The sequence below is a fragment of the Nomascus leucogenys genome, chromosome X (genome assembly GCF_006542625.1).
Source record: "Nomascus leucogenys isolate Asia chromosome X, Asia_NLE_v1, whole genome shotgun sequence".
In the NCBI taxonomy this organism is placed as follows: Eukaryota; Metazoa; Chordata; class Mammalia; order Primates; family Hylobatidae; genus Nomascus; species Nomascus leucogenys.
Window position 1 is genome coordinate 128,296,525 of NC_044406.1, and position 18,768 is coordinate 128,315,292.

The window sequence follows — 18,768 nt, forward strand, 5'->3', positions numbered from 1 at the left end:
TCAATCTTGAGACAGTGACATTAGATATAAAATCAGTGTGTTGGGAGAAATATCTTCTACTCTCCACACAAAAAATTTCTACCATCATACTAGGCTTAGATATAAAATAATGATTCAGGTCTGTATATTGTGAACAAATAGGTGAAAAACAGCTAGAGGTTTCTGAGCTGCCACGTGTTGGCAAACCATTGGAATGGCAGATCTTACTATACACAAGACTTGAAGGCAAAATGTATTTGCCAACTCCCTGCCTCCATATTCAGGACTTGGATATGAGATTACACTCCATGAGCTAAACTATAAAACTCTAAAATATCCTATGATAGGAGAGAGAGGCAGTCTACAGAGACACCTTAAAGAAACAAAATGGGTAATGAATGCAGGCTTCTCAGCTTTCACTGTCCATCAGAACAAAAGTGTATCAGCCATAAAATCAAATAATTATAGCTATATTAATTGAACACCTGCGATGTGCCAGGCATATATGCTAATGCATATGTTCCATGCATAGGTTTAATTAAGTCTACTTGTGAGACAACTAGAGATTGTTATTCTTTTATCAGCCCCATTTTACAGATAAGGCAACCAAGCAACTAAATGAGTTTCCAAAGGTCACACAGCTAGTAAATTACGAACTTCAAATCAGGATTCAGAAGCATACGGATCTGCTTTCAGAACTTGAACAGGAGCTCAAGTGATTTCCTCATCAGGATCACCTACATAAGGCTTAAAGTTGTAAGTGGGTTAGTCCTGCTGCTATATGCACTGAATCTGAATTTTAAGGATGAAATGTAAGCATCTGTACTTGGAAAAATCTTCAAATATTTATACGCTGCAGCGAGAAGGAAGAACCACTGCATTAACGTATAGCACGTAAAACGAGGAGAGTGACTGTGGTTGAAAGAATACTAACTTGGTCTCCAAAATTCCAGTTTTTTGGTGTAGGCACTCTGCATAATCACCACCCTTTGTGTGTGGGTGGGGCCTGTGGATATGAAGGGATAATCACATAACTTGATTAAGTTATATGGCAAAGGTGATGGGCTAGTCATTCCTGTAATGGCTACCTTATATAAGACTCTGTCTTAGCAGATTGGAGGAGAGGACCTTCTGCTGGCCTTGAAAATGTAGGCTGCCATGTGAGAGGGCCTATAAGCAAGTCACATGGTAAGGGACTATGTGAAGTTTCTAGGAGCTAAGAACAGCGCACTGCTCAGAATCAGTAAGAAAAGGGGAGCTCGCTCTTACAACTTCAAGAAACTGAATTTGCCACAATCACATGACCTTTGAAGAGGACCCCAAGTTTTAGAAATGAACACAGCCTAGGTGAGAGCCTGATCAGAAGTACTATTTAAGACATGCTTAGACTCTTAGCTCATGGAAACTATGAAATCATAAGCGTGTGCTTTGAGGTATTAAGTTTGTATAATGTGTTGTGCAGCAATAGATAACTAATACGGTTATCAAAGAATAATTCTCAGCACCCATTTAATCCTAGTCCAGGAGACAGGCTGCCCTGGTCCAGGAAGACTACCAATGTTAGATGTATTTATATTGTAGTGGCAGGCTCATATCTGATGTAGCTATTTAGCTTCTCCCCTCATTCTGATGCCATACTCAGCAAGGAAACTTGTGAATTTAACTTCTGCCACAGGTGCTCCTTAAATACGTGTTAACTAAAAGAAAGAAGAGCTTTAGTCCCTTGAGTCTGTCATACACCGTGATAAAGAAATCAACTGGCATTCTGGTTTAGACCACATTCTCTGTGACTTTGATTAGTGTGAATCTGCCCATGATAGATCAATGAGTTTGGGTGCTAGGAAAGCAGTTTCTGAAGCAGTTTGCCTTGTAAAAAGCCCTGTGCATACTGCTCCTTCATCGAAGAAAGATGTGTCAAGTGCTTACTATGTGGCAAACGCTATTGGCTCACATTATGGATACTTTCATTGAAACCTCATCATTAACAAGCTATTCATTTGACAAAGTCAGTGAATCAACTAAACTCAAAAGAAATACCAAGTGGGGTGGTATATGGAGGCAGAGAGATGAACAAAAAAATTCCTTGTATAGAAATCAATGTAATGTATTACTCAAAATATAAAGCATCTGTCTTGTTCTTTTTATGACAAAAATATTTGCAGCCTGGCATTAACAAGTTTGACATTCACTCTCTTTTATCTGGTATTTCCTTGATGGTAAAATCGTATCAGTGAACACTCTGCACCAGAATTCTGACTCCATTTGTTTTAATAGTGTGTGTAATAGAGGAAATCTGGTGCCATTGTCCTCTATTTGTCCTCTACTGCAATCTTACCTGCCAAGCTGCAGGAATCAGTACAACAGTTAATTTCTAGATAAGCATATCTTCAGAGGCCATAGAAAAATCAGGTGCAGGTTGGGACTGCAAGATTGAATTTTCTAAACATAACAGCTTAGTTGTAGCAGGGAGAGAGTAGATATTTCTCCTCTGATGCATTTCTATCCACTGATAGTGGATATGTGCAGTTAAAGGGATGGAGCCTATTATTACTATCCTTCTTTCTGCAAGCACAGTTTTACACAGATTCATGCCTTTGCCTGCCTATCTCCTGGGCTCAGTTACCAGGGTATTTATGAAATGTCCCCAAAGGAAAATAAAGGTCATTGAGTAAGAATGAACTGAGGCTGCATTTTCTCAAGTACTACTTGACCTCAAGTACAAATAAGAAATAAAGTACTGTGCTGTTTACTATGAAAATGCAGTTGCTGTCCTTTGCAATTTTTGTTTAATTCAAATATTTAGGCAACACTTGACCTGGATCAATTCCCTGGTTACATGATGGATAGACTGTGGTGAACTAAAGTTAACACAGTTTCTGTCCTAATGACAGCAAGAGCCTAGTTGAAGAGACTGATACGTAACAAATCAATTACCTAAAAACAGATGATATATTCTTGGACAAGGATATAATAACGAGAATAGAAAAATAGTAATCCCGTTACACTGTGTGTTGCTTTTCAGGTTTATCTTAATATCTCTGAGACAAGTGTTATTAACCCCCATATTACCCATGAAGAAACTGAGATAAGGTTTGGAAAGATTAACTGACATGTTGAATATGACTTGCAATTCAAATCAGATCTTTAAATTTCAAATTCAAAGCAGCTTCATCAATTCTCAAAGCAGGGATTTTCTACAGAGAAAATGAATTCTCTTAAAATTGCAATGCCCATCAATGACAGACTGGGTAAAGAAAATGTGGCACATATATACCACGGAATACTATGTAGCCATACAAAAGGATGAGTTCATATCCTTTGAAGGGACATGGATGAAGCTAGAAGCCAGCATTCTCGGCAAACTAACACAAGAACAGAAAACCAAACACTGCATGTTCTCACTCATAAGTGGGAGTTGAACAATGAGAACACATGGACACAGGGAGGGGAACATCACACACCTGGGCCTGTTGGGGTTGGGGAGATGGGGGGGATAGCATTAGGAGAAATACCTAATGGAGATGATGGGTTGATGGGTGTAGCAAACCACCGTGGCACGTATATACCTACGTAACAAACTTGCACATTCTGCACATGTACCCCAGAATTTAAAGTATAATTAAAAAAATTAAAGAAAATGAATTATCAGGTGGATGTGATCTCATGTGAATAGATATAATGAGTGGGGGCAAATTAATGATACAAAAGAGGGCAAGGTGAAAAGCTGATAATTACAGGCATCCCGTGGTTGAAGTGAAGCAGAAGATAGGATGATAAGGAGAGAACCAAGGTGTAGAGCTGAGCTAGCAGCATACCTAGTAACAAAATGACCATAGTGAAAGCTAACATACTCCCTTGCTTTCATTGCATATCCTTATGTACAACGAAAAGGCCTCATTCCTCTAGTCACATGAACAGGAGAAACGCATATGACTAAGTAGAGATGAGGATCATGAAGTTTGGAGAGTAATGAGTGCTTCTCATCCTGCTTCTTCCGGTGAAGGGATGGAATTTACGAAACCTAAAGGTTTCACGTCTTCCCTCAATTAGCGCTATCATCTCTATACCATGAATGATACTATAAGGCTTACATCGATGATCAGGTTTGTGCCATATCTGCTAGCATACTTAGTGCATTCACTGTGAGAAACAGTCAAGGGGAAAGGAGTAGGGACAGGGACTCTCTGTTTTCATTTTCCATATCCTTATTTCTTCATATGGTGGGGATGGAGGGTGAAAGCAGGATAGAGACTGTCTCAGGGTATCCAATTCATCTACTCACAATGGATTTGTGAGTAATGCAAAGCTTCTGTTTGCTCTCAATAGAGGATCAAGCACATCATACTGATGGAATCCCCATAAAACCTATCTTATGTATTGGGGTGATGGAAGGGAAAAAGAGGAATATATAATTAGTCTTTCTTTGTACTTAACCACCTATATTATTCAGGGTTCTCTAGAGGGACAGAACTAATAGGATAGATATATATATATATATGAAAGTGAGTTTATTAAGGAGTATTGACTCACATGATTATAAGGTGAGGTCCTACAAGAGGCTGTCTGCAAGCTGAAGAGCAAAGAAGCCATTCTGAGTCCCAAAACTTCAAAAGCAGTCTTCAGTCTGTGGCCGAAGGTCTGAGAGCCCCTGGCAAATCACTCGTGTAAGTCCAAGAGTCCAAAAGCTGAAGAACTTAGAGTCTAATGTTTGAGGGCAGGAAGCATCTGGCACGGGAGAAAGATGAAGTCTGGAAGACTCAGCAAGTCAAGTCCTTCCAACTTCTTCTGCCTGCTTTATTCTAGCTACACTGATGGCAGATAATTAGATGATGCCCACCTATATGGAGGGCGGGTCTGCCTCTCCCAGTCCACTAACTCAACTGTTAATCACCTTCAGCAATGTTCTCACAGACACACTCAGGAAAAATATTTTGCATCCTTCAATCCAATCATGTTGACACTCAATAATAACCATCCCACCACCTATGAAGAGAGGAGCAGAATCCTCAGATTATTCACAGGAACTCTTGAAATTAGTAGCGTTGGAAAGAAATGGCAATAATTTGGTGTCGAAGGAGCTAGAAATTTGCTGGTAGCTTCTCACACTGGACATTGCTTTGTGGATTCCCACGCTCCTTAAAGTTATGTGCAAAGCATTGGCTGCACTGGTTTTGCATCTACCCTTAAGAAAAATAGCAAATAAAAGCTCAGAAAGATTAAATACAAGAAGAAAGGTATAATATTACAGTTTCATTTATAATGACTGTGCAACCTATGTCACAGGCAAGAGAGGTAAGGAATAGTGGGAAGGTTTTAATAGAGAAAAGATACCATACTCAAATTGAGACAATCATTCCAAAGGGCCACTTTACCAAAGAGCAGGTGTATGGAAACATTGAGGGAGGATGCATTAATGAAGAAAGGGAGCAATTTCCAAAGCTGAAAAATAGAAAGTCTTGTATGATTATCTTGGAGGGGCAAAGTGACCTTTGGTTTTGAATACGGCTAATTCAAGATGATGTTCAGTAAGGGGATGTCCAAGGAAATTAATAACCCTACCTAACTCTTCTCCTTCAACTCTCTTACTCCTCAGGCCCCAACAGCCTAATCCATCAGAGAGACTGGTAGAGAAACACTGCATTTAATAATGCTCTATTTCTTCTTGTAAGGCCTTAAGGGTAGTAGCAGCTATGCAATGTTACAAATCTTCAACACCAAGAACTAAGGTATCATAAAGACATAATTATCATTATATAGCAAAATAAACATTTCTGCTACTTACTAGTTCTGTGACCTTGGGTAAATTCTTTAACCTCTTTGAAACTGAGTTTCTTCACTAATAATAATAATAATAATAATAATATTTTTACGATATTGTAAAGGTTAAACAAAAATGATCACAAAGCTTAGCATGTAGTAAATATTTTGCAACTGCTAACTTTTATTATAAAAGAACAAATGAATTAATGAAAAATCAGAAAAAATACCTTTTTATAAGGTCTTCCTAGCAGTAAGATTTTTGAATATTTTTTTACAAATAGTATTTCTTGGCCTAAGGGACCCCTTAGGAATAAACTATTTTCCCCATTAAAACATGGATTTTGGGCCAGGCGTGGTGGCTCACGCCTGTAATCCCAGCACTTTGGGAAGCCGAGGCGGGCGGATCACGAGGTCAGGAGATTGAGACCATCCTGGCTAACACGGTGAAACCACGTCTCTACTAAAAATACAAAAAATTAGCCGGGTGTGGTGGCGGGCGCCTGTAGTGCGAGCTATTCGGGAGGCTGAGGCAGGAGAATGGCGTGAACCTGGGAGGCGGAGCTTGCAGTGAGCCGAGATAGCGCCACTGCAGTCCGGCTTGGGCAAAAGAGCAAGACTCCGTCTCAAAAAAAAAAAAAAAAAAAAAAAACAAGAACAAAAAACATGCATTTTTTTGTTAAATAAGACTAACCTGTTAGTATAACATGCTATTTTGAGCCTGTTAAAGTGCACAGGCAAAAAAAGATGGAAGGTTTCACAGATTATTGAGGCTTGGGATACATTATTTTAAAAATTTCTACAACCCAACAGTTTCACTTTTGCACTTCTGAGTTTTTAACAAATTGGATTCATTGTTCAAAAGGACACCACTGACAGTCATTTAGAATGCCAAGGGCCACCAATAACCTGGGATCTTCATATTAGCTTGCAAAGTGTCTCCAAATGTTTCTTTCTTAACAAATCTAATGATTAAAGTAAAGTTTAGGTTAGATGACTGTTCAGTCCCAGGATGACCTGCAGAAATTGTCGATTAGACCCAAATCATGCTCTAGATGTGCAGCATTTGGCCCTTTAATCATTTATCTGTCTCTAATTACCACCAACTCACATCAAGGAGCAATTGCTCCTTACAGTCTAGCGTGATTGACTGAAATCAAACTCTAATTTGAATGTGATCATGCCAATGAATTTTAAACTTTCAATTGGTAATAAATCACAGTGATGCTAGTAGTGTTGTTTTTGGTATCATCTCAATTTTCAGCTCCTGACTTCCTGGGCATGATTAAGGTAGGCACTTTCAATGAGATCTATGACCTACCATATTTTTGATAATGAAAATCAGCAATCTGCTTCTACGTTTCTCCTGGCTTCTCAGCATGTCATTGGCCAGATTACCAAGGCACAGGCTGGTGTAATTCAGTCCATCCTAGAATCAACATACTCCCTCCTTACAGAGACGTTTACAAAATGGTACATGCTGATTAGGGCTATATTGTTAGAAATAAAGATGCTCTGAAACTCTAAGGTCAAGATCAAATCCTGGCTCTATCTGGAGGCACCTAGACTTTCTGTTGAAGTAAAGCACACAATTCCTTTACTTTAAAACACCTCCTCAGGACGTATAAACTTAAGACAGAACAAAACTCCTGGTGGAAGCTCATGTATTTTAATTTTATATTATAATCCACCACCTGTGTCCAACAGCAAACCAATATTTTATTATACATACTATAATACCCAGCCCAAGGCAGCCTGAGAAAAATCTTATTTGAGCCCAATTCTTGAATGGATCAAGTATGACTCACTAGGGTACAGCAACAACAACAGTTTGGCCCTCTGCTTGTTTATTCCTTTAATATAGAGAAGTGTGTGATGGTATATATTTTTTTAATCCACCAATTTACACTTTTATACCCCAGTTAGGCAAAGTTGTAGCTGGTTCTACAGTTATGGCATGATACTCTTCTCCTTCCATGTTTAAAAAAGTACAGTCCGTGGCTGACTTCTGATAGCTGTAGATACCAGGAGACATGTAGTATAAAAATCCAAGCCAAGAGAAAGTGTCTGATTGGGAAATCTAATGCTTCCTTCAGCCACCATCTAACCCACAGTGATTGTAAACCAAGGTTTGGAATAATATTTTCTTAGCTATTACCATACTGTTAGACCTCTTATCTTGAAAGACAAGCAGAATTTAATTGAGGCGCATAGAGCTATGCATACTTCAGGTAAAGCAGGTGAGGCTTATACTCACATTCGTAAAATCACTAGGAAACAGATATACCTGTCTTACAATTCCCCATTGCCTATGAGAAAGAAACCACTATTAGCACTTGATATTCACCTCAGAGTAAAAGACCATCAGAACTAAACCAGCCACGCCCTACATCCCTAATTAGGTTCTGTAAGGAGCCTATTTTGCCCCGGGCATTCTTCCTCCTCTAGCTGTTCCTCCACATAAAATTCTTTACATTCACAAATCTACCTTCTTCTCACATCCTTTTGCAACTACCAAGGACTCACTTTCTCCATTTTATCATTTAGATTTTGTCTCTAATGTCAGCTAATCTACAATTTGACCTATTCATTCATTGCAATGTCATACAGAATGCCAGTTGGCTTTTTTGTATAATTTGAGAGGTTAATTATAAAAATTGTTGAAATACGAAAGATCTAGAACAACCAAGGAAACTGGAAAATAAACAAGTTGAAGAACTCACATTATCTAATTTCACAACCTACTGTAAAAACTACAGTAATGCAAATGTATTATCAGCATACAGATAGACAGTTAGTCTATCAAGGGAATGGACAAGAGGTTTCAGATCTAGAACTAAACATATATGGTCAATTGATTTTCAATAAAGTGGCTAAGATAACTAAATGGGAATTTTTTCAGAAAAAGTAGCTGGAAAAATTGGATATCTGTATGTATACACAGGTGTGTGTGTGTGTGTGTGTGCGTGTGTGTGTGTGTGTTTAGGGAGAGAGAGAGAGAGATGGATATATGCCTATATATGTGTGCATATGTATATACATATATACATATACCCTATGTATATATGTATATCTTAAGTATGTATATCTTAAGTCAACTACAAAATTAAATTAAAATGTATAATTGATTTAAATATAAGAATTAGAACTGGCCGGGCGCGGTGGCTCACGCCTGTAATCCCAGCACTTTGGGAGGCCGAGGCGAGTGGATCATGAGGTCAGGAGATCGAGACCATCCTGGCTAACATGGTGAAACCCCGTCTCTACTAAAAATACAAAAAAAATCAGCCGGGCGTTGTGGCAGGCACCTGTAGTCCCAGCTACTCAGGAGGCTGAGGCAGGAGAATTGCCTGAACCCGGGAGGCGGAGCTTGCAGTGAGCCGAGATCGTGCCACTGCACTGGAGCCTGGGTGACAGAGCGAGACTCCATCTCAAAAAAAAAAAAAAAGAATTAGAACTATAAAACTTTTAAGAAAAATAGAAGAATAATCTTTGTGATCTTGATTAAGACAAATAGTCCTTAGGAAGATTATAAAAAGTAAAAAAAAAAGAAAAAAAAACTTTAAAAAATGATATATTGGGCTTCATCCGAATTAAAAAACTTTTTATTCAAAAGAAACTGGTAAAAAATTAACAGGCAAACCACAGCCTAGAAAAAAGCCAAATGTTTACCACTTAGTGAATAGATAAACCAGTTTTGTATTCAATACCATGTAGTAGAATTCAGAAATGAGAAAAAAAAGAATTACTAATATATGCAGCCATATGAACGCATCTTGAAAACAATATAATAAGTGAAAGAAGCCAGACACAGAACTCTACCTGCTGTACAACTTAATTTATGTAAAATTGTAGAAAAAAACAAACCTATAGTTACAGAAGGCAGATCAATGGTTATCAGGGCAAAAAAAAAAAAAATAGGAGGAGAATACTACAAAAAGTCAGAAAGACTCTTTGGAGAAAAATGGAAATATAATATATATCTTTATTGTGATGGTAGTCACATGACTGTATACATTTGTCAAGACTCAGAATTGTACACATGAATTTGGCAGATCCATTTTATGAAAATTATATCTCAATAAAATTGATTAAAATATAATTGATAAAAAGATATATATGTACATATATACTTGATATGTATATGTATTTACGTGTGTCTACATATTTGATTTTCAGTAAAGATAAAATTAGCTCTGTAGCCTGTTTCGTGTGTACCAGTGGGTACACTAACTGCTAATAATGAAGCTACACAATAAATACGAGTGGAATTAATAAAGGAAAATGCCATAAATTATAATTAAAAACCAATATAAATAAAATATAACAACATTTTCAATTAGAAGTACATATGTATGGAAGAACATGGAAACTTGTATGAGTGTATTTGTTAATTGATTTTTCAGTATACCTGAGCCAACTACTTTGAGAATTGTTGTTGATGCCTTAAGGCCATGCTATGTACTGGAAACTCATGTTTGCAAAATGTATGATTAAAAAGTCAGTTAATTCAAATTTCTATTTTACATGAAACTGACTAGGGATAAGCAACAGCAAGAGAGGGTCAATCAACAATGGTCAGAGATTGGGATACAGAGAAAATTCAAAACCATAGAAGACTCTTGCAATAACTATGTTTAAATATCAGGGATAAATACAGAGGAACTAAGTTAAAAACCTTTAAAGAAGCACCTACACATGTGTAGAGCATTATTTTACTTCACTTCAGCAACCTCTAACTAACGAATTATATTAACAATAATCATGAATCAAGGATCTCAGCAGTGCTTACCTGTCTCATAATGAAGGATGTCTGCTTCTTCTTCATCTCCAAAGAGGTCTGCAGCTCAGAAGGGCTGTGGCATATAGAAAACTGAAGCCAGCTGCCTTGATGACTCTGAGGAATATTCCAGGCTAAGAGATAAAAATGGTCAAAGAAATACATGATTATTCTAATTCATATTAGCATGAGAAAGTAAGTTAATTCATATATTGTGAATGAAAGAATGTTATTGACCATGATTAGTCTGCAAACAGTATCTCATGCTGTTTATTCATTAATGGCTCTTTTTAGCACTTCTTTCTGCCACATTTAGTAAGCACTTCACGTAAAAGAGTGTGCTTCTGAGTATTCATAACATACATTCGTGAACCATCTAGCCAGATTCACATTGTACACTTTTCCAAGTTGAAGTCTCCAGCACCCAATTTCACAATTCTTTCTCCTATAAAATTCTTACTTTACCCCTACACTGTGGTATGAAGTATCATTTTCTTAATCTTGATTTTGGCTTATCTCTCATATGCTTTATCCTGGCACCTCAGTGCTGCAACCTTGGGGAAACCATGGGCTTGGTTATATGCAAACTATTTCTGGCCTAGGAATAGAATTAGGACAACTATCATCAGGTCTTTGTGGCTCAATCTAGCTCCAACAATGGAAATGAATTATCATGGTAAGAAAACCTTGTTTTTGTTGCTTAAAATGTATTAGACAAGTCTAAGAAATAATAACTTCTTGGAAATCTGAAAAGTGTTTTCATCTAGTAAGTAGCAGAGGGGTTTAGTATTGTTAACACTTTGTTAAAAGAAACAAAAAAAAGCATGGTATTACAGCCAGAAGAGGATTTGAACCTTTTATCTCATTTGAGAAGTAGGTAAAGCTTTATGGAACTATCACCTTGAATAAGCACACTGTAATCATAAAGCACATTTACTTATTTAATTGTATTTTTGTTTTCATTGAACCCTTATAACTATCATAATTATTATATTTAGCTAGTTCTTCTCCTCCCTCTGGGAAAGAAGTTGCATAAGCCTCGTTGCTTTTCTGATAATTCTTATGTAATAAAAGGTTATAAGGTCTTCTGGGAACACTTTAAAATATCCAGTCCCATGAAATAAATAAAACTCCAAATTTAATATAAAGTTAAAGCTCTATCTCTTTCCTGAAGTCATTGAAAGGGGTATACTATGGTTTGAATATGTTCCCCAAACACACATGTTGAAGACTTAATCCCCAATGCAATCATGTTGGAAGGTGGAGCCTAATGGAAGATGTTTAGGTCATGAGGGTGGAACCTCCATGAATAGATTAATGCAGATTATAAAAGGGCTTGAGACTGTGAGCTAGATCGTTTGCTCTCTCACACACATCCTCTTGCCATGTGATGCCTATCACCATGTTATGGTGCATCAAGAAGGACCTCACCAGATATGGTCCTGTGACCTTGGGCTTTCCAGCCTCCAGAATCATGAGCCAAATAAGGTTTTTTGTTTTTAAATTATCCAGTGTGTGGTATTCTGTTATTGCAACACAAAACAAATTAAGACAGGGTATATTCCTTTCCCACCTTGTGTTTCTATTCCTCTTCTCCATAAATTTTTAAACTAAGGTTTATATCCTCAGAATTGGAGCAAGGAGAGGAAGGGGAAATAATGGAGGAGGGATGTGTCTGCATGACTAATACTATCCTGGTTATCTAATTCTACCATTCTCTGAGTGTGAGGCTGCCTTTCTGGCAGTGTGATTCCATGGGTTCTTCTGGCATCTCGCATTACTGCAGATAGTCATCTGAAGTTTCCTTGATGAGAGCTGTACCCATCAGGGTCCCATCAGTTTACAGATGGTACATTCAAATCTAGATAATTTGAATAAGGCTTACTTTAGAATGGATTATTTACAAAATTGTGAATGGAGAATAGGCAAATGGTAAAGAAGAGTAAGGTGACCTTGGGATAGTGACAGTGAGTGTTGCTACCTCTACGCCTAAAAAGATGAGAAAAGGGAGTGGTCACCAGTAACCAGAAGGAAACCATCATGAAGAGAAGGCCAAAATCAGGGAAAAAAAAGAAATTGATCAAAGGTGATAATAAGATGAGGTACCTCAGATAAAAATAAGCAAGAAACCAATATTCTACGATAATTTTCTACTTTCTTTATATCTTCTGCTCTGGATTACCTTTGTAAAACTCAACTGGAAGCCAGAGAGCAAGGGAGCCCTATTATGTAGTGCATCAAGGTCAACCTTCTAGGGCAAGGAATAGATGTAGATAAGGGGAGAGAGGAAGTCTTAGAGTGGGGCAAGATGGCAAAACAGAAGGCTCATCCATCACCCCTGTAAGGACACCAATGTAACAAATAACTACATAAAAAAGGACCTTTATAACAACTCCAAATCAAGAGAACACTCACAGTACCTGGTTTTAACTTCATATCACTGAAAAAGGCATTGAGGAGATAGGAAAAAAATAGCTTTGACTTACAAATGCCACCACCTCCCAACACCCCGGCAGGGTCAGTGTGGTGCATAGAGCATTTCTGTGCAATGGGGAGAGAGAGAGCACAGCAACTGTGAGGCATTGAACTCATTACTGCCCTATTGTAGCAGAACAAAATCCAGACCAAACTCAGGTAACACCCAACCACGGAGGGAACAATTAAACCAGCCTTAGCCAGAGAAGAATTGCTGATCCAAGCAGTTGAAAATTGAGCCCCTATAAGCCCTGCAACCATGGGCTAAAGGGCTCTATGTCTCTAAGTAAACATTAAACGCAGTCTAGGCCATAACAACTACAAATCTTAGTCGAGTCCTAGTGCTGAAATAGGCTCAGAGACAGTGGACTGTGTGGGGCACCTGACCTACTGAGACACTAGCTGGAGTAGCTAAGGGAGTGCTGGGATCTCCTCCTACCTAATACCAGGCTTCACGCCTCATAGCTCCAAAATATATTCCTTCCTTCTGCATGAAGGGAGGAGAAAAAAGAGTGGGGAGAACTTTGTCTTGCATTTTGGATACCAGTTCAGTCACAGCAGAATGGGGCAACAGGGTCATGAGGCCTTCTATCCAGGACTTAGCTCCCAGATGACATTTCTGGACACACTCTGGGCCAGAGAGGAACCCACTATCATGAAGGGAAGGACCCAGTCCTGGCAGGATTCATCAGCTACTAACTGAATAGCCCTTGGGCCTTGAATAACCAGCAGTGATACCCATGTAATACCCAGGTACTACATAAAGGGATTTGGGTAAGACTCTGAGACTTGCTGGATTTAGGTAAGATTCAGCACATTTCCAGCTGTGGTGACTATGGGGTAAAAATCCTTCTGCTTGAGAAAAGCAGAGGGAAAAGTAAAGGGTACTTTTTCTTGCACGTTGGGTACCAGCATGGCCACAGGCGGGTAGAGCATCAAGCAGGCTCTTAGGATCACTGATTTCAGGACTTGGCTCTTGGATGGCATTTCTAGACCTGCCCTGCAACTGAGAGGAGCCCAGTGCCCTGAAGAATGAGTCTCAGCCCAGGCTGCATTCACCCCAAGCTGACTTAAAAACTTTTAGGCCTTCAGGGAATAGTGGTGATAGTCTGGCTGTAATCCCCATGGGCCTGTGGTGGTGGTGGCCATGGGATGAGTCTCCTCTGCCTCTGGAAAGGGGAAAGAAGAGTGTGAAGGAGTGAATCTTGTGGGTTAGGTGCCAGCTCAGCTGTAGTACAACAGAGCACCAGGTAGGCTTCTAAGGTTTTTGCCTCTAGTTTCTGACTCCCAGATGACAGCTCTGGACCTGCTTGAGACCTGGGGGAACTTGAAGGTCTGAAGCAAAGGACACCTTTGCCACCTCCTGACTGTAAAGCCACAGAGCCTTGAGCAAACAAAGGCAGTGACCAAGGAGTGGTTACAGCAGAAGGGCCTGTGTGAGACCAAGTGCTGTGCTGGCTTTAGGTCTGACCAAGGATAGTCCTACTGAAGGTGGCCATAGGGGTGCTGTGTCACTTCACCATCAGCTCCGGCTGGCTCAAAATCAAGAGAGAGACTCCATTTGTTTGGGAGAAGGTAAGGGAAGAGAACGAGAGTCTCTGCCTGGTAATCTAGAGAATGTTTTCAGATCTTGCCCAAGACCATCAAAGTAGCACCTCTACTAGTCTGCAAGAACCACAGTGCTATTGGGCTATTGGGCTTGACCAACATGGAGAAACTCCCTCTCTACTAAAAACACAAAATTAGCTGGGCATGATGGTGCATGCCTGTAATCCCAGCTACTCAGGAGGTTGAGGGAGGAGAGTCACTTGAACCCAGGAGGCAGAGGTTGCAGTGAGCTGAGGTTGTGCCATTGCACTCCAGCCTGGGCAATAACAGCAAAACTATGAAAAAAAAAAAAAAAAAGCAGGGGACAAAGTTAAAGCATGATGTTTTATTAGTTTTCTTTTTGTTTCTTTGTTCACTTATGCAAACAGTGTAAAGTGGTTATCAGCCTAAAATAGTGGGTTATAAGATAATATTTACCTACCTCATGGTAACTTCAAACCTAAAAACATACAACTTCACAAAAAAATAAACGTAAGAGATTGAATTATATCACCAGAGAAAATCTCCTTCACTAAAAAGAAGACAGGAAGAAAACAAAGAAGAGAATACACAAAACAAACAAACAAAAATAGTAAAATGGAAGGAGTAAGTCCTTACTTACAAATAATAACACTGAATGTAAATGGACTAAACTCTCCAATCAAGAGACATGGAGAGGCTGAATAGATAGAAAAATAAAGCTCAATGATGCTTTGCCTACAAGAAACACACTTATCTTACAAAGAGACACACAGATTGAAAATAAAGAAACAGAAAAAGATGTTTCATACCAATGGAAACCAAAAAAGAGCAAAAGTAGCTATATTTATATCAGACGAAATAGATGTCAAGACAAAACCTATAAGAAAATATAACGAAGATAAAGGGGTCAATTTGACAGAAAGATATAACAGTTTTAAATATACATAGATCCAACACTGGAACACACAGACATATAAAGCAAATATTATTCGAGCTGAGAGAGATAGGCCCCACACCAATAATAGCTGGAGCCCGTAATACTTTCAGGATTAGACAAACCTTCCAGACAAAAAATCAACAAAGAAGCATTGGACTTAATCTGCATTACAGACCAAATGGTTCTAATAGATATTTACAGGCCATTTCATCCAATAGCTACAGAATACACATTCTTCTCCACAGGGATAATTCTCAAGGATAGAAGATACGGTAGTGAGAGCTATCTATGACAAACCCACAGCCAATATCATACTGAATGGGCAAAAACTGGAAGCATTCCCTTTGAAAACTGGCACAAGACAGGGATGCCCTCTCTCACCACTCCTATTCAACATAGTGTTGGAAGTTCTGGCCAGGGCAATTAGGCAGGAGAAGGAAATAAAGGGTATTCAATTAGGAAAAGAGAAAGTCAAATTGTCCCTGTTTGCAGATGACATGATTGTATATCTAGAAAACCCCATTGTCTCAGCCCAAAATCTCCTTCAGCTGATAAGCAACTTCAGCAAAGTCTCAGGATACAAAATCAATGTACAAAAATCACAAGCATTCTTATACACCAATAACAGACAAACAGAGAGGCAAATCATGAGTGAACTCCCATTCACAATTGCTTCAAAGAGAATAAAATACCTAGGAATCCAACTTACAAGGGATGTGAAGGACCTCTTCAAGGAGAACTACAAACCACTGCTCAATGAAATAAAAGAGGATACAAACAAATGGAAGAACATTCCATGCTCATGGGTTGGAAGAATCAATATCGTGAAAATGGCCATACTGCCCAAGGTAATTTATAGATTCAATGCCATCCCCATCAAGCTACCAATGACTTTCTTCACAGAATTGGAAAAAACTACTTTAAAGTTCATATGGAACCAAAAAAGAGCCCCCATCGCCAAGTCAATCCTAAGCCAAAAGAACAAAGCTGGAGGCATCACGCTACCTGACTTCAAACTATACTACAAGGCTACAGTAACCAAAACAGCATGGTACTGGTACCAAAACAGAGATATAGATCAATGGAACAGAACAGAGCCCTCAGAAATAATGCCGCATATCTACAACTATCTGATCTTTGACAAACCTGACAAAAACAAGCAATGGGAAAAGGATTCCCTATTTAATAAATGGTGCTGGGAAAACTGGCTAGCCATATGTAGAAAGCTGAAACTGGATCCCTTCCTTACCCCTTATACAAAAATTCATTCAAGATGGATTAAAGACTTACATGTTAGACCTAAAACCATAAAAACCCTAGAAGAAAACCTAGGCTTTATCATTCAGGACATAGGCATGGGCAAGGACTTCACGTCTAAAACACCAAAAGCAATGGCAACAAAAGCCAAAATTGACAAATGGGATCTAATTAAACTAAAGAGCTTCTGCACAGCAAAAGAAACTACCATCAGAGTGAACAGGCAACCTACACAATGGGAGAAAATTTTCGCAACCTACTCATCTGACAAAGGGCTAATATCCAGAATCTACAATGAACTCAAACAAATTTACAAGAAAAAAACAAACAACCCCATCAAAAAGTGGGCAAAGGACATGAACAGACACTTCTCAAAAGAAGACATCTATGCAGCCAAAAAACACATGAAAAAATGCTCATCATCACTGGCCATCAGAGGAATGCAAATCAAAACCACAATGAGATACCATCTCACACCAGTTAGAATGGTGACCATTAAAAAGTCTGGAAACAACAGGTGCTAGAGAGGATGTGGAGAAATAGGAACACTTTTACACTGTTGGTGGCACTGTAAACTAGTTCAACCATTGTGGAAGTCAGTGTGGCAATTCCTCAGGGATCTAGAACTAGAAATACCATTTGACCCAGCCATCCCATTACTGGGTATATACCCAAAGGACTATAAATCAAGCTGCTATAAAGACACATGCACGCGTATGTTTATTGCAGCACTATTCACAACAGCAAAGACTTGGAACCAACCCAAATGTCCGACAACGATAGACTGGATTAAGACAATGTGGCACATATACACCATGGAATACTACGCAGCCATAAAAAATGATGAGTTCACGTCCTTTGTAGGGACATGGATGAAACTGCAAACCATCATTCTCGGTAAACTATCGCAAGGACAAAAAAACCAAACACCACATGTTCTCACTCATAGGTGGGAATTGAACAATGAGAACACATGGACACAGGAAGGGGAACATCACATTCCGGGGACTGTTGTGGGGTGGAGGGAGGGGGGAGGGATAGCATTAGGAGATATACCTAATGCTAAATGACGAGTTAATGGGTACAGTACACCAACATGGCACATGGATACATATGTAACAAACCTGCACATTGTGCACATGTACCCTAAAACTTAAAGTATAATAATAATAAAATAAAATAAAAAAAGGAATACAAAAAAAAAAAGATACGGTAGTGACATGGTTTGGCTTTGTGTCCCCACCCAAATCTCATTTTGAATTGTATTTCCCTAATTTTCATGTGTTGTGGCTGGCACTCAGTGGGAGGTAATTGAGTCACGGGGGTGGTTTTCCCCTCTGCTGTTCTAGTAATAGTGAGTGAGTTCTCATGAAATCTGATGATTTTATAAGGGGCTTCCCCCTTTTCTCGGCACTCATTCTCTCTCCTGCCACCCTGTGAAGAGGGGATTTCCACCATGACTGTAAGTTTCCTGAAGCCTCTCCAGCCATGTGGAAATGTGAGTCAATTAAACCTCTTTCCTTTATAAATTACCCAGTCTTGTGTATGTCATTATAGCAGAGTGAGAATGAACTAATACAGATAGGTCACAAAATAAGTCTTAAAATATTAAAAAATAATGAAATAATACCAATCATCTTCTCTGACCATAGTAGAATAAAACTAGAAATCAAAAACAGAAAAAGTTTTGGAAAGTATATACATACATAGAAATTAAACAATATGCTACTGAGTGACCAGCGTGTCTATGAAGAAATTAAGAAGGAAATTGAAAAATGTCTTAAAACAAATGATAACAGAAACATAACAACACCTACGGGATACAGCAAAAGGAATTCTCATATGGTGTGGACCTGTGTCCCCAACCAAATCTCTTGTTGAAATGCAATCCCCAATGCTGGAGGTGGGGCTTGGTGAAAGGTGATTGGCTCATAGGGGTGGTTTCTAATGGCTTAGCACCATCGCCCTAGTGCTGTTCTAGTGATAGAGTTCTCACAAGATCTGGTTTTTTAAA

At 38.8% G+C, this 18,768-nt stretch overlaps 1 long non-coding RNA gene across 1 annotated transcript; it reads left to right on the top strand.

Annotated features, from left to right (window-relative positions):
- The first annotated feature begins 6,082 nt into the window (after window positions 1-6,082).
- Window positions 6,083-18,076, top strand: LOC115833277. Its single transcript, XR_004028717.1, has 3 exons — window positions 6,083-6,094; window positions 7,797-7,799; window positions 17,971-18,076. It is a non-coding gene; the product is annotated as an uncharacterized LOC115833277 (long non-coding RNA).
- The last annotated feature ends 692 nt before the right edge of the window (window positions 18,077-18,768 follow it).